The sequence below is a fragment of the Miniopterus natalensis genome, chromosome 12 (genome assembly GCF_054644295.1).
Source record: "Miniopterus natalensis isolate mMinNat1 chromosome 12, mMinNat1.hap1, whole genome shotgun sequence".
Classification (NCBI taxonomy): Eukaryota; Metazoa; Chordata; class Mammalia; order Chiroptera; family Miniopteridae; genus Miniopterus; species Miniopterus natalensis.
The window spans coordinates 33,880,190-33,896,452 of NC_142092.1; the positions used below are offsets into that span (position 1 = coordinate 33,880,190).

Below are 16,263 nucleotides of genomic sequence, written 5' to 3' on the forward strand. Positions count from 1 at the left end.
GCGTAGAAGATGTTTCCAAGTTTCCTGACGTCCATCTTCCATTGGAAAACAAACTGTAATACTCGCCATAAAACAAGAAAAGTGAACATGAAAAATTTTCCTTATTGTTAAGGAGTGATGTGAACCAGACTGTTCTTAGGCTTATGAATTCATTATACAGAAACAAAGAAACTCAAATAGCAGTATTGCTTTGGCAAGCTGTATTTAAATGATGCCCTTTTATTGTTTTACCCAAGACGTGTAGTTTAAACAGAATGGTGAAGATTTATGGAAAATGGAGTAAATGGGAAATCAGTCTCTCATACTAAGGATTAAGAGAGAAACATAACTTTTGTTTATGGTTGTTTATAGAAAACAGAATAGAAATTCAGCTCTTAAGCTTTGTGTACAGTTGGGCTTCATTATTTAGTTTTGCAGTTTCTCAGAAACTCCTTCTCCTGCATGGCAATTTATAATGTAAACATGATGCATCATTTCATTTTGTGCAAACTTTATATAAGGAATAGTCACTGCCCACATATGTCAGAAGACTTCTGGAAGCATTTCATTTCATTTCATTTATTTATTTTTGTTTCTTTCTTTATTGGATGCTTTATAGATGTCATGCAGGTCTGAAAGTTATACTGTTAAATAATTATTTGAAAACTGATCAGGCTAAGGCCCTGATCCAGAGCTCCAAACCAGAAGCAGAGAGAAATGGGGGCAGTGGGCTGGGAGATATTCTTCCAACTTCACCAAAACCCAGAAAACCAGGATCCTAAGCTCCTTCGTAGGCCAGTCAGGGTGTGGGCCCTTGGGCTAACCCTCAGGTGCCTCTGGCTGCATTACTTATTGTCAGGAACCAGCAAGGGGCTGGTGAGAACAGCCAGCTGAGTTCAAACATGGACAAAAATAATTGGAAGGAGAGCAAACGGACAGGTACCGTCCAGCTGTAGACAGGATCACAGAGTGCAGTTCAGGCAGGTGGGGGAAGGGGAAGGCCTGGGGAGCGGTATCTCAGCAATGCAGGAGTGTGGTCCCAGGGGCCCTCTCACACTGTGGGCCCCCTGGTGAGCCGGGCTTCCAGCTTGGACTTGAGGTGCTCCTTGTCAGCCAGGATGTCTTCAGGCCACCTGGGGATTGTCTGCCTCTCACAGGCCCAGATTTCCTTGTGCTACGTGCTGAATGAGTCTGAAATCGTGGCTGACCAGCATCGTACCACCCTCAGACTCATTGATGGCATCTGCCAGGGCTTCAGTGGTTCTCATATCCAGGTGATTGGTAGGCTTGACCAGGCAGAGCATGTGAGGGCTCTGCCAGGCCAGCTGGGCCAGGCACACTCGGGACTTCTGCCCACCAGACAGATTCCAGATCTGGCTCACCTGCTCTTTCCCAGTGAGACCATGTCGCCCAATGATCTTACGCATTGTTTTTCTTCTCCTCGATGTCTAGATAGCACTTCATCATGTACTCCAAGGATGAGAGGTCTAAGTCCAGCTGCTCTTGTAAATGCTGATGGGAATGCTCCATGAGAGTTTCGGATCATCCCATCTGTGGGTAGTAGCTCTCCAGTTAGCAGCTTCAGAAGAGTTGACTTCCCAGCTCCATTGGCCAGAGCCACCTACGTGTCAAGATCAGTGCCAAGTTCTAGATTGTTGTAGATGCAAGGCCCATCTTGTGTATACTTGAAGCTCACATTCTGCACCATAATGACGGGTGGGGGGATCTTGCCACATAGCAGGTAATAAAATGACATTGGCTTGTCACTCACAGCCCTCTCTGCCAGTCCTGATGCCATCATTTTCTGTATTCTCCTTGCTCTGGAACTGCTGGGCCAGCTTAGCACTGCCAAACCTAACAGTGTAGTTCTTCCTGTGCACAGTCTGATCTTCTCCCAGTGAAACCTCTTCATCTGGTTCTCCTCCAGCTCCAGCCAGGTCTTTATATACTGATCACAATCACCCATAAGATACTTGAGTTTCTTGTGCATGTGAATGATGTTGGTACAGACACCATTCAGAAAGTCCTGGGAATGGAGTCGAAGACCAGAATGTGCTCAAAAGTCTTTAGTTCCTCTTCCAGCCACACACAAGCATAGAGGGCCAGGTGGTTGGTGGGCTCAGCCAGGAGCACCCACCATAAAGGGCTGAATGAAGAGGCTCTGGCGGGGGCAACCCTCATCCTGCAGCCCCCACTGAAGCCTTTTAGTTCCTTGCACTGCATGGATCCGTGAGGCCCTCACCTCTGCCTTGTCAGCATTCAGCTCCTCTGGAGACTCCTAGAGCCCCGAGGGCCTCTCACACTCTGCATCCTCCTGAGCCAGCTGCTCAGTCTCCTTCTCTAGCATGGTCCCCTCTGTGTCAGCTTCCATCACACGCGGCAAGGCTGTCTTGTCACTAGGGGTCATCTCCTGAGTCAGATGGCAGATGTCAGTGTGCTCAGGGATGGGCACTTCACGTTTCCCAATAGCATAGACTTTCCAATTCCATTTATGGCAGTGAGGCCATAAGCAGTGGCGTGAGTTTAATTCCAGCCTGGTGTCACTGAGCAGCTCTTGACCATGAAAGGCAAGGGAGAGGTTGACAATGTGAACATCAGTTCTGATGGAGATGCCACTGATAGCTTGAGCAGCAGCTTTCTGCATCTTAATTCTCCACCTCCTTGGTCAGTAAATCCACTTCTGTGGTCTCTTGCCATTGACCTCCCCATTTTTCTCCTGTGTTACATGTGGTTCTGTGAGAGCATCTCTGTTGATGGGCTCATCCAGGAGCCCCATGAAGAGCATCAGATTTTCATGCCCCTTTCTGGGCCACTGTTGTGCTTTGGCAGCTTCCTTCTATTTGGCTGCCTTCTCCTTGACCAGGTGAGAGCATGGTGGTGAACCACAGGAGGAGGTTACTGTTCTGTCAGGGAGCTGTTCTGTCACAGCTTGGCTTCCCTGGAAGCACTGTAGAACTGAGTGTTAAGCATCCTACATGATCACCAGCACACCCTGTTGTTACATTTTTATTGCTTTCTTCATTGTCTACCTCCTTCACTGGAAAGTGAAGTTCCACAAGGGAAGGGACTATGTCCTGTTCACTTGTATATTCCCATATATTTTCACTAGAAAAGTGTCAGCATAAAAAGGGCTCTCAATGAATGTGTGTTGTATGAATGAATAAATAATTTTCTTAAGCTACAGCTATCTTTTCTTCAACTTCCTAGCTCCCTTTTCCTTTTTAAAATGTCAACAGCCTCTAGCTTCTAGCCTTACCGCTGCTTCAAGTTCCTTCCCCAGTGAGCAGCCTTGATCATGGCCAGATTTTAGTCTTTTTTCCATCTCTCGCTTTCTGGCCCATAACATTTAGAGCAACTTGTTAACTCATGCCTCACTCTCAGTCACTTACCTAATCTTGTGATCCCAACTCTAACCTCTATGAAAAGTACCTCTGTTATGAAATCTATACTGGTAGCTATCACCTTTTCAAAACCTGAATTCATCTCTCTCCAAATTCTAAATTTTTATCCTATGCCTTCTTTTTTTTTTTTTTTTTTTTTACCTACCTTTGAAATTTTAGCGGTCTTTTTATTTTGCTTTTTCTGTGAAACTGCCAAGTCCTGAGGAATTAAAAAAAAAAAAAAATGTTCTCTATTCTCACTTATATTCCCTATATTAACACTTCTTCTTTTTAAAATTTATGTTTATTGTTGAAAGTATTACATGGGGTGGGGGAAGGGGGACATCTGTAATATATTAACATTTCCTACCTGGACTATGTAGCAGCTTCCCAAACAGCTTTCCTACCTCCCTCTAGGCCCGTCTTTAATTGGTTATAATACTTGCCACCAGAGTCTGTCACTTCGTTGCTGCCGTGCCCCCAAATCCCTAGATACTTTACAATGCCTGAAGTTTCAAGCGCTGGTTTGGTTCATAAGACCATCTACAGTCTGGCTCTAGTTGACGTTCATCATCGTCACTGTGTGACTGTCATCTTTGTAGCTGTATAGTAGTGGCAGCAATTACCATTTCTAACGTCTTACTCTGTACTGGGTACAACACATAAGAACACATGAAGTCATAAAGGCTCTTAGCGTATCATGGGGCTGCGTAATCTGATGTTGGGGGGGGTATGGGTGGAAAGAGTGGGGTATCCTGGAGCCAGACCATGGACATCTTGTCAGACGTGCTGAGGAGTCTGAACTTTTCTTCTGTAGGCAATGAGGCAACGACTAGGTTTTCACGGACAAGTGGTGAGCTCGTGTTTTATGTTAGGTCAGCAACATGGGCTGTCGTTTGGGAGATGAGTGAGAGGGGAAAGGGGCTGGAGACAAGGAGACTAGTTGCGAGAGGTGATGACCTAAATTAAGGGAGTGGGGATGGGGAAACGAGCAGGTTTGAGATTTAGGAGGGAGGCTTGTAGGACTTGGTGACCACTTCATATGAATTTCGAGGGAACGGAGGAGTAGAAGATGATTCTCTGATGTTTGGCTTGAGTGGCTGGAGACACTGGAGGACGATGACCAGCTAAGAGAGTCCCGGGAAGAGGCAGCACATACGGGGCGACAGAGGCTGTGACGATGTGCGTCCAGGGTCGGCCTGCCTTGGCACGCCTGCGGGCTGACCGGGTGGAGTGCAGCTGGAGGGAGGGAGGCGCCTGGTGGAGCGCGGCTGCGTTGTGGGCAGGAGTCTCTTCTTTGGGCAGCGCTTCGGGCCGGGGGAGCGGAGGAGGCTGAGATACCGACCGGACAGCCCGACGGAGGGTCTGGAAGGAAGCCGCGTGGGTGTGGATGGAAGGAGACAGGCCCGTGGCGGAGACAGAATGTTACGTTCGCTCGCCAGTGACGACAGCCATGGGTCCAATGAGACTTCCCTGAAAAGGTTTGTAGACTGAGAAGAGAAAATGTCTGGAGGATAACCTCATGTCCTAATTGTCATTTGCAGTACCATTTCTTCATATTCCATTTTTTCTTACTGAATCTTCCTCCGTTTTCTTCTCTGTTTAAGGAAATGACATGAGATTTTCATAACACCACACATATGTCACTGTTCTGGAAAGTTTCTCTGATCCCCACCCTTGCCCAGAGCGATTCCTTGGGCACACATTCCCTTTGGAATTCTTGCCTTTACGCCCTTTGGACCTTTCCTTGGAAGCGGACGTTTCTCTGCTCCCTGCTCGCCTCTCCAAGCCGAGCGGAGTCCCCGGGGGCTGAGACCACGTCTCCCCTCCGTGTCCCCGCCCGGCCTCGCCCCAGTGTCTTCTGCACGCTAGCTGCTCCTCCTGCTTTTTAATCAGTTTTATTCTACTTGAGCAGAGTGAAGTGAGAAGGGAACAGCTCGGCGCTCTGTAAGGATTTATATCAGTTAATGTACCTGAGCTAAACTGAAAATGCCTGCTTACCGTGTGTTTGTAGGAATGTTCTATTTCTCACTAAAAAAAAAAAAAAAAAGGAAATTTAATTAGCAAAACAGTCCACAAAACCCATTCTTGTCATTTATCATTCTTGTTCAGAATCCTTCTCATTTATCATTCCCGCTATTTGAAACTTCGAGAGGAAGAGAATATATCTTTTGGCAGCTGCACCACTATTGCTTATTGTGAGCAGAGTTTATCTCCTGGTTTCATTGGGTTGAACTTCCTGTTGTTTTTAAATGACATTTTGCATGCATTTGCACAGACTCCCTCTGGATGCAGTGAGAGCTGTGGTCCAAGAAGTAGGTATCCCGGCTTATCCTGCCCCTCTCCTGACATGTTAGTGACCCGTGATCCAGTGGCTTGACCTCTTTTGTGCCTTTTTTTTTTCTTTTCTCCTCTGTGCTATGAGAATCTATACACTGGCTCCTAAACTTCTTCAAAGGCATGTTGTGAGGCCAGATAGAATGATGGCCTTTGAGATCCTTAGAACAAAAGCATCATGCTCATTAGAGAATTTATTTCATAAGAATTACAGCAGGAGGTCAGGCTCCAGACAGCCACCTTTATAACCCTCGGGTAAGCAGATCTGAAGCAAAGCATGTAACATCTGCTATGATGAGGTTCCCATAGAAGAAGAATTCTCCTCTGCTCTTCCCAGAGGCGAGGGGTACAAGTGAGGCACTTTGCTAAATTTCTTATCAGAGTTCCACAATTTAGACATGCTCTCATCATGGATGTGGAGAGCACTGGACTTCTATCTTTAAAAGGAGATAAATCTTGGGTGTAGGTTTGTTGAAGAAAGCAAAACTCGTATTTACTTGTTAAAGAAAAAGAATGCTTGTGGGCAGCAAATAATTCATATGATAGATTCCAGGCTGGGACATGATGCTCAATGTATTAAACAAGTTCATTGCTTATTCAGTTTAGATTGTGTGGTTTGTGGTTGTCATCATTAGACCACACGGAGTGCCTAACACTGTGTCTCACATCACAGATTGTTAGTGTTTCAATTGGTTCCTATTTAGATGGACTAAGAGAAGGTCATAGAAGTCATCCAGAAAGCACTTTTAACACCTGTGGAATCTTTTTTATATATATAAATATATTTTTATTGATTTCACAGAGAGGAAAGGAGAGGGAGAGAGAGATAGAAATATCCATAAGAGAGAAACATTGATCGGCTGCCTCCTGCACACCCCAAATGGGGATCGAGCCCCAAACCGGAGCATGTGCCCTGACCAGGAATCCAACCAGCAACCTCCTGGTGCATGGAATGACGCTCAGCCAACTGAGCCCACCGGCTGGGCCACCTGTGGAATCCTTAAGGCTGTTTGAAATTAATTGGACATTCCCCAAATGCTAAGGAAACCTTCAATTAATAATAGAAATACTTACTCTCATGACCTGTGTCAAATGGCAGAGGGGTTTGACTGGAGTTAATGACATAGATAATACCTGATCAAAATGAGGGTAGCCCACAGAGTTTAACATCGGTGGCCTAGGAGTTCAACATTGGTTCTGTAGTGTTGACATTGGAACTATAAGAGAGCAAAATCTTAGTTCCTTACTTAGCTTGACAGTGAGAGCACTGGCACAATCATGATCACACAGGTACTGTTTCTTGGCTTTCCGCCCTTAGAGTCAGACTATGCACTAAGCATGGCAGACTTGATGTGCTTGCAGGCTAGATTGCAAATGGTAGCAACCTCAGTAAGTAAAAGAAAAGCTGATAGAAGTAAGATGTGGAAGCAGAGGGGAGAAGGTAAGCCTGCTAATAGTCTCATCTAAAATGAGGGGGTAAGATATAGTCATTAAAAGTTGGTAGAATTCTGAGTTGATGCAAAATTCCGTCTTGCATTCCCACTGGTGGCTTAGGAGAGTTCCATTTGCTCCACATCTTCATCAGCACTTGGTGTGGTTAGTCTTTTTCATTTCGGGTATTTTAACAAATGTATAGCCGTGGCTCATTGTGGTTTTTAATTGTATTTCTCTAACAGCTAATAATGTTGAGCATCTTTTCGTGTGCTTATTTGCCATCCTTATATGTCCTTTGGTGAGTTGTTAAACTCAAGTATTAATTCTAGTAACTTTTATAGCATCAGAGAATTTTTTGACATAGATTGTCTGTAAATAAAGACAGTTTTACCTAAAAAAAAAAAAAAATTGTTAGAAACATAAATGAAATTTTAAGTACTTAAAATTACAAAAGTAATGAACAGAGGAATTAAAACAATAATAGATCAAACGTTAGGTGGAGGCCAGGGGTCAGTAGGAAGAAAGTCGCCGATAAGAGTCAAGAATAACAGATTTAAGCATGTTATCAAGAGTTAAGGAGATAACCACTAAGACAACAAAACAGAAAATTTTATGACTGATTGTCTTTGGAGAATGGAACTAGTGGCAGGAACAGGAAAATCAAGAAATGGCTGTTCTAGACTCATAGACACAGAGAGCTGATTGGTGGTTGCCAGAGGGGAAGGGGTTTGGGGGACTGGGTGAAGAGGTGAAGGGATTAAGAAGTACCAATTGGTAGTCACAAAATAGTCACGAGGATGTAAAGTACAGCAAAGGGAATATAGTCAATAACATTGTGATAACTATGTATGTGCCAATTGGGTACTGGAAATATTGGGGGGAACACTTTGTAAAGTATATGATTGCCTAAATACTATGCTGTACACCTGAAACCAAAACAAAATAATATTGAAGCTAAACTGTAATGGGGGGAAGAAAAAAAAACCCACCAGAATGACACCTAAAGCTAATATAATGTTGGTTACCTGTAATTGGAAAATAAAAATTTATTTAAAAATAAATAAATAAATAAAATAAAGAAATGGTTGTTCTCACAAAGTCCTTTATATCATTTGCCATTTTACCTTATACATTGCATTTCTTTGATAAAAATAAATCATTGTTATATTGGTAATTAAAGCATAGAGGTAAAAACAACATGAAGTAACTAAAATGGGTAGAGGGTAAGAACTGAATCAAATAAGAAATACTTAGAGAAATAAATAGTCTTTGTTTAGAAAGTTGTGTAAAGGAAAGAGGGGCCCTAAAATTACATTCATTGCTGATGATTATCTAATACTTGGGTGCTTAACTTTATTCCAGGTACTCTCTAAACAATAAACAGGCTTTAATATTTTATTCAGTATTTATAGCAATTCATGGGATAGGTACTACTGTCATAATTTTATCACTGAGGAAACCATGGAGCAGACATAGTAAGTATGTTACTTGAGGCCACACAGCCAGCATTCTAAGCCAGGTCGTCCAACTCCAGAGCCTTTTCTCTTAGCTATGAGACTATGTTATGTCTCATGGTAGAGCAATGGATGTGACACCCCACCCCATGGTACATACTGTGCATGCTCCTTGATCCTAAGGTAGGACTTGACTTCTCCTCTGAGGCTGTATCCTAAAGAGGTGCAGGAGTCCCCCTTTCCCCATGGGAGATACATTCCAAGACCTCCAGTGGACGCCTGAAACTGCAGATAGTACCAAATCCTATTTATATCTTTTTTCCTATGCATACATGCCTTTGATAAAGTTTAACTTATAAATTAGACACAATAAAAGATTAACAACAATAAATAATAATGGAGAACAGTTATTACAATATACTGTAATAAAAGTTATGTGAATGTGTCATTATTAAGTAAAATAAGGGTCACTTGAATACAGGCCCTGCATCACCTCAACAGTCAATCTGATAACTGAGATGGCTACTAAGTGACTAATGGGTGGGGAACATGGTGTGATACAGTGAACAAAGAGATAACTCACGTCCCAGGTCCCAGGTGGGACAGAGCAGTAGAGAACAAGATTTCATCACACTGCTCAGAAGGGGATGCAATTTAAAATTTATGAATTGTTTATTTCTGGAATTTTTCATTTAATATTTTGGGACCACGTTGACCATGGATAACTAAAACCATGGAAATTGATACTGCAGATAAGGAGAGATTACTGTAATTAACCTTAGTTCATTCATAATTCAACAGGTATCTGCGTGCCTATTAACATGGTTCTAGGTACTAGGATTAGGTTTATTGCTTTCCAGTGGGGGAGGCCAGTGACAAAGAAAAATATATGTATAATTTAATACAAGATGCTATAGAGAAAAAATAAAGCAGAATAGGGTGCTGGCAGTGTACAATTTGCTTTAATGATTTTGATTGCCTTTTTATTGTATACTTGGTTGCATATGAATATGACATGAAGAATATAAGAGAATATAATTCACATTTGAAAGCATATCATAAGATGTAGAAAATAATATGCAAGGTCAACAAGATTTGGAGGACCTGATACCAACAGCCAGGAATTGGGACACCAGCGGCAGTCCACTCTATGCTTCCAATAAAGGTGAGGCTAGAGTAATTGAGGAAACGCTCCTCAAGCCTAGCTGGCACTAGTGAGCTGTATTAGCAGATGAGATTTCTTTCTGCATAAAAAAATACTTAAAGAAGGCTATTTTCACAGCCCATATTCAACCAGGACATTTTTTAAATTCCATAAGTAAAAACAAAATTCTTAATTTTTAACTGATACCACACCTTAAGTACTGTCAGGTACAACTAAATTCTAGGAAAGCAGAGAATTTCAGTAAGCCCAAAGAAGTCATTAGAATGGAATTTGATCTGGACTATGTTGAAAATACAACTCCTGAGCTTGTCACATCCGGTTGTATTGAAACTAGACAGTAAATTCCAAGGATGTCATTAGGGCCTTAAAATGGGCCCCACCCATTTCATGTATACACTAAGTGCAAATACAAATCAACTAGAATGGAAACAGGAAAAGGAATAATGGGTTTCCTGGTTGCTTTGAATGTAGGATGTACCTCCAATACGTCTCCTCTTTTCATGAGAAAGGATTATCCCTGAGATGGGGTCAGACTGGGACACTTTCCTTTTAGTCTTAGCTGAAAGCTGCCCCTCCCTACTCATCCTTCAATCATTAACAGGTTAACAGATAGGACCTCCCTCGTCATCACTGTGAAGGAATGTTACCTTTAGCACAAGCCTATAGATCCTTCCTAATATGTGTGATAATTGAGTTTCAAGGGTCATGTGTCATGTTTGAGTGCTGCGTTAGAATCTTCGAGGCTGCTCTAGAAAACCTTGATGCCTAAAAGTTGTAGTATTTACATTTAACCTCAGTTTAGGAATATCTGTTCCACTGATGTGATTTCTGATACTCCTGATGCCTGGATAAGAGGCGTATGTTTTTCAGGGGAAGGTGAGAAGAGGCGAACTTGATATTACCTTGTGTACAATGGACAACCTCTAAGATGATCCAATCCCTTTGCCCAGCAGAGAGCAGCCTCTAAAATGAAGTTGTGTTTGCCTTCTTCAATTGATATTTGAGAGGATTAACTGAGATAAAGTAATACGGGTAGTAGGAACTAAGTAAAAGCTGCTTTCTTTCACTTTTAATGAGCAAAGCTTTCTATAAGGTGCTGAGGACAAAAGGGATGACATTTAGAGTGAGGAGGTGGGGCCAGGAGACAATTGCAAAAACAAATTAGAAGAAGGGTGGCAGAAGTGTCAGGTACGGCCTGAGTTAGGGCACAAGCCAGCCTCAGGGTTGCAGGTGAAGCTTCTAAGCCTCTGGTGTGTGTGGTTGTCCTCTCCAGATTTGAAGATAGGCACAAAAGCTAACGCATGCTATGAAATTACTCTAAGAGTCACACTTTAAAAAGTGATAAGATGTTAGAATTATGCTCTTCGCTTTTGAAGACGGCCTATTTTTCATTCTACTTCAAGAAGTATTTCATAATAAGCACATTGCAACCGTCTTTATAATGCTGGTGGAAGGAGAGTAGGAATGAGGGAGATGACTTTCAGCTCCTTCCAGCTCACCTTGACCCTGTCCTCCGGGGACTGCTGTGCTTCCACCGCCTGCCGTTGGCCGGGCTCCTGTCAACTAGTCTCAAGGTAGAATTGCTTTGCAGAAGCTCCTGAAATCTTTCCCATGACACTGGAATAAAGAATGAGGTGGTGGAGATAAGCATTTTATTTATACCTCTCTTACGGGACTCATCACCTTTCAGGCTTATCTTCTCTGCTGGATTGTAAGTTCCTTGAAGGAAGAAGGATCTCTTAATTATTTTTTTTTAATAACTAATACTTTGTCCAAAGCAATTCCCTGTACTCGAAAGTTTTGCTGACTGTAAACATTTGTTTGTTTCATAAAGCTATTCAGGAGTATATGAAATTATGTATTCATTTGGTTTGGGCATGTTGAGGATTTGGAGGAAATTCACTCCCTTGCCATTTCTAACCTATACTCTGCTGGCATTTTCCCTTTAGTTTGCCTGGGTGTCAGCCATGGTACGTTTCATTTAGTCTTCATTCACATTTCTTTGGAAACTCAGGACTATGGCCATCAGGGGAGGAGATGCTGGTCTTAAGCTTGATCACTAAAGCAGACACGTGGGTCTGGTAAACAGAAGATAGTGGGGTCCGAAAGAAAAGAACATATCGACCAGAGGAAGGAAGGCCGGGTCCAGGTCTCTGGGAGTGCTCAGAGATAAGCAGCAGCTGGCACAAACATGCCAAGAGGTCTGCCTGCCCCTTCAGCAAAGCCTGGTCATTCTTGGTTGGATGGAGTGGGCATCACACTTGCTTGTTGGCACAGTGTGCAGGCATTCTATAAAAGCTCATCGTCGGGCCCCGCCAGTATGGCTCAGCGGTTAAGCGTCAACCTAGGATCCAGGAGATCAGGGTTCAATTCCCAGTCAGGGCACATGCCCGGGTTGCGGGCTTGATCCCCAGTTGGGGGCTTGCAGGAGGCAGCCGATCAATGACTCTCTCATCATTGATGTTTCAACTCTCTCTCCCCCTCTCCCTTCCTCTCTCTGAAATCAGTAAAGATATTTTTTTTTAAAAGCAAAAAAAACCATCATCTGGTGGTGCTGCTGCTGGAGATGAAGAAGAAATTGGAGCCTTTTGCCAATTTGGATGTTTTGCACCTGCTGAGGTGCTCAGCGCCTTCTTCCCTGTAGCAGAAGGAAGCTTGTTTAATTTGGCTGCGGATCATGAGGTTAGTGTCAATACCGGTGTACTGTGTAATAGAATTTGGTGGTGACTTATTTTTAGAAATCTCCTGGGAAGCTGATCATCCAAGCACAGACAGGACAGCGGGGCATGAGGAGCAGATGGCTGAAGAAAACCTGGTTGAGTGTTGCCCATGGTCACACAGTGTGGTGCTGGGTTCTGGTTAGTCCCCTAGCATGGTGCCTTGTTACCTCTGCCCAGTTTCCTCAAAACCTACGGGCCAGCCTGGCACTGCAGTCCTGACTGGACAGACTTGCATATTCTGTTTTTCTCTCTTTGTTCATTCTGTGTTCATAGGTCCTTCTAACTGGTCAATGTGTGAAGAAGGAAGAGTAACCACAGTGCTTCCTGAAGAGATTTTTTTAAAAGTACCATCTTGCCCTGGCCAGGTAGCTGAGTTGGTTAGAGTGTTGTGCTGATACGCCAGCCAACGTTGCAGGTTCGATCCTCAGTCAGGGTACATACAAGAATCAACCAATGAATGCATAAATAAGTGGAACAACAAATCGATATTTCTCTCTCTCTCTCTCTCTCTCACACACACACACACACACTCTCCCCCCTTCCTCTCTCTAAACTCGATCAATCAAGCAATAATTTTTTTAAAGTACATCTCCCTTGAACCCTATAGCCTATGCTGTATACAAACTCTGACTTTTAAGTTTGGGGGGAGGGGTTGAATCAAAATTTTCTCAGTCAGTTTGGGGCCCACAGATCCGGGGTTTTTAACTTTCCTTCTGCACCCACCACTTATTTAAAATACCTAGACTCTGTTAGGAATTATTTCTCTAAGGAATATTTATTAGGAGGTAGTGGAATATACTGTGGTGAGTAAGAGCTTGAATTTGGGTTCCCATTCTGGCTCTGTACTTCCATGTGACCTCAGGAAAGCCATTCAACTCCTTTATTCCTCAGTGTTTTCAACTATAAAATGGGGGTAATTATGTGCCTGCCTCATTGAGCTGTTGTGAAATAAACACTCAAAAGCAAGTACTCAAATATTTGCTGATGTTTATTAAACAATTTGCATGATCGATGCACAAAGTATATACGGAAAAGTAGATGGAGGTCACCCCAACGAGGAGCTTACGGTGTAGTTGAGGAGATAGGCTCACGAACCACAACCAGGAGTACTGGGAATGCAAAGTGAGTAAGACGTGGCTTATGTGAGTTCAGAGGGAAAGATCACACCAGTGTAGGGGTTGTAGGATTAAAGAAGCTAGAAGAAACGAGAACAGGGAAATGTTCTGGGTGGGAGGCCAGGACAACAAGAACAGAGGCTTGAAGCTACACCCAGCTTATCTCTACCGCTTGCTTAAGAACTTGACCAGTGAGGACGGGCCATAGGAGGCAGGTGAGGCCAGAACCTGTCAAGTGGACCAGATGTGGAAGGTCCTACTCCTTTCCCCCTGTCCTTTCCTTTAACGTGGTGGCTGATACTTTCTCCCATGGCTTCCTGCTCAAATGGTCCCGAGACTATGCGGATGGGTATGTCTCTCCGGTCTATGGAAGAGATAAAGAGAAACAGAATCAATAAAAATGATTTTTATCTATAAATCTAGAATCTTATCGGGGAACCATTCTGCAGAGCATTTGGTGAGGCTAAAAGGGGGAAAAAATGCCCATCAGTATGATTGGTGTGGAGACCTTCTGCTAACCAGACAGATGGGGGCTAAGGCTGATAATACCTTGTTGACACAAACTGCAAAACTGAGGAGGCAATAGGAGATGACCATCTCAGCTTCTGCTGGCTGGGTAATTAGGCTAAAAAAATAATATCTTTTGGGCTTTTTTTTTTTTTTTTTTTTGGTCACTTCTCAGAATACAACAAAGGAAGCTGCTGTATTGGACTCAACACTGACCACTAAGGAAGAATTGTTTTATGATGTGGGAGATGGAGGAGCCTTTGATCATGATCTCTTGGAATTATTATTATTATTATTTAAATATATCTTTATTGATTTCAGAGAAAGGAAAGGAGAGGGAGAGAGAGAGAGACAGAAACATCAATGATGATAGAGTCATTGATTGAGCACACAACCCCGGGCATGTGCCCTGACTGGGAATCAAACCCCGATCGCCTGAATCCTAGGTTGATGCTCAACCGCTGAGCCAGGCCCAGCCAGGCTCTTGGAATTATTTTTAACAAGCTTTTTATTTAAGGGAACAGTTTTAGATTTAGAGAACTTTGAGAATATAGTACAGTGAATGTAAACTTCACGCCCAGTTTTCCGTCATTGCATTAGTGTGGCACCTTTGTCCCAACTCATGAACCAGTACTGATACATTATTAACTAAAGTCCATGCTTTATTCAGATTTGCTGTTTTCTCCCTAATGCCTTTTTTTTGTTCTAGGATCCCTTCTAGGGATCTTAGATGTTATCTCCCCATCTCTCTCATGAAGTTTCACCATATTTGTGTCATTAGAATCCCATTGTTTCTATCTCCATTACATTTAGTTGTCATGTCTCTCTAGGCCCCTATAGGTTGTGACAGTTTCTTCTTTTCGATGACCTTGGCAGTTTTGAGAATTACTCAGGTGGTTTATAGAATGTACCTCAATTGAGATTTGTCTGCTGTTTTTCTTATGGTTAGACTGAGGTGAATGTGTTCTGGGGAGATCAGGTGCTATTCTCCTCACATCCTGTCAAAGGTACACACTGTCAATATGATATCTCTGTTGATGTTGCTCCTGATTACCTGGCTGATGTAATGTTTGCCAGGCTTCTCGATGATAAAGTCACTCTTTTCTTTCCCCTCCCCTTCCATACTGTGCTGTTTGGAAGGACGTCACTGCATGCAGCCCACGCTCAGGGAGTGGGAGTTACGCTCCTCTCTGAAGGAGTTCTTCTGCATGGGAGGTTTGTCTGTTCTCCCCACTTGTTTACTTGATCACTTATTATGTCGCTTTGGACTCATAGGCACATTATACTTTGAGTTATAATCCAATGCTACTTTATTTTCCTGCTCAGATTGCCCCAGCTTCCACTCCTTCACTTCCTGTTTCTATTGGCCTCCTGTATCCTTTGATATACACCCATCATTGTGGAGTTTTGTTTGTTTGTTTTAGCACCTTCTTACTTTCTGACACTACAAAATACTCCTGGCTCATATGGTCTATTTTTCTGTCTTAGGTCTATTGGAATTTGTACCCTAGAGAAATAAAACAGGTTAGCAGGGCTTTAGGAAAGCAAATTTTTAAAACAATCAATGGAAATACATTGGATCTCATGGCTTTTAAGGAATGTGTGACTCAGAAGGGATGAGAGATTCTGCACAATGAAATTCTAATGACACAAATATGGTGAAACTTCATGAGGGAGATGGGGAGATAGCATCAAGGGGAACCGGTATGGCTTCAGAGGACATTTTATTATCAATTTGGATTTTTAAAAGGCACGCACAGAAGACTTGCCATTGAACTGAGAGTTTCTAAAACTAGCATCATCAAAAGTTGCTTAGCTGCTGGTTTATTAAAACAACTTTGTGACTGCACCAAATGAAGCTCTGTGGTTCACCTTTAAACCAGCTATATTAAAATGGGAGCTCTTCCTTTCTCTGAAGTCATCTGTCATCTAAGTCATTCATTGAACAAATATTTATTGAACACCCACATGGGAACTTATTTAGGCTCTAGGAACACATCAGTGCACAGTGTGCCAAAGTCTGCTCTCATGGAGTTTACAATCCAGTTCAGGGGTATGGGTAACAGATGGGTATTTTTTACTATGACAGCTGATAGTATATGCCATAGAGAAAAAAGGAAGATAAGGGGGATGAGGAGTTCTGGGGTAGGGGGATGGACTTGGTTATTATTA

General features: G+C 42.9%; 1 pseudogene; it reads right to left on the reverse strand.

Moving 5' to 3' along the window:
- Window positions 1-1,030: 1,030 nt before the first annotated feature.
- Window positions 1,031-3,301, reverse strand: LOC107538084 (ATP-binding cassette sub-family F member 2 pseudogene; annotated as a pseudogene).
- Between the last annotated feature and the right edge of the window lie 12,962 nt (window positions 3,302-16,263).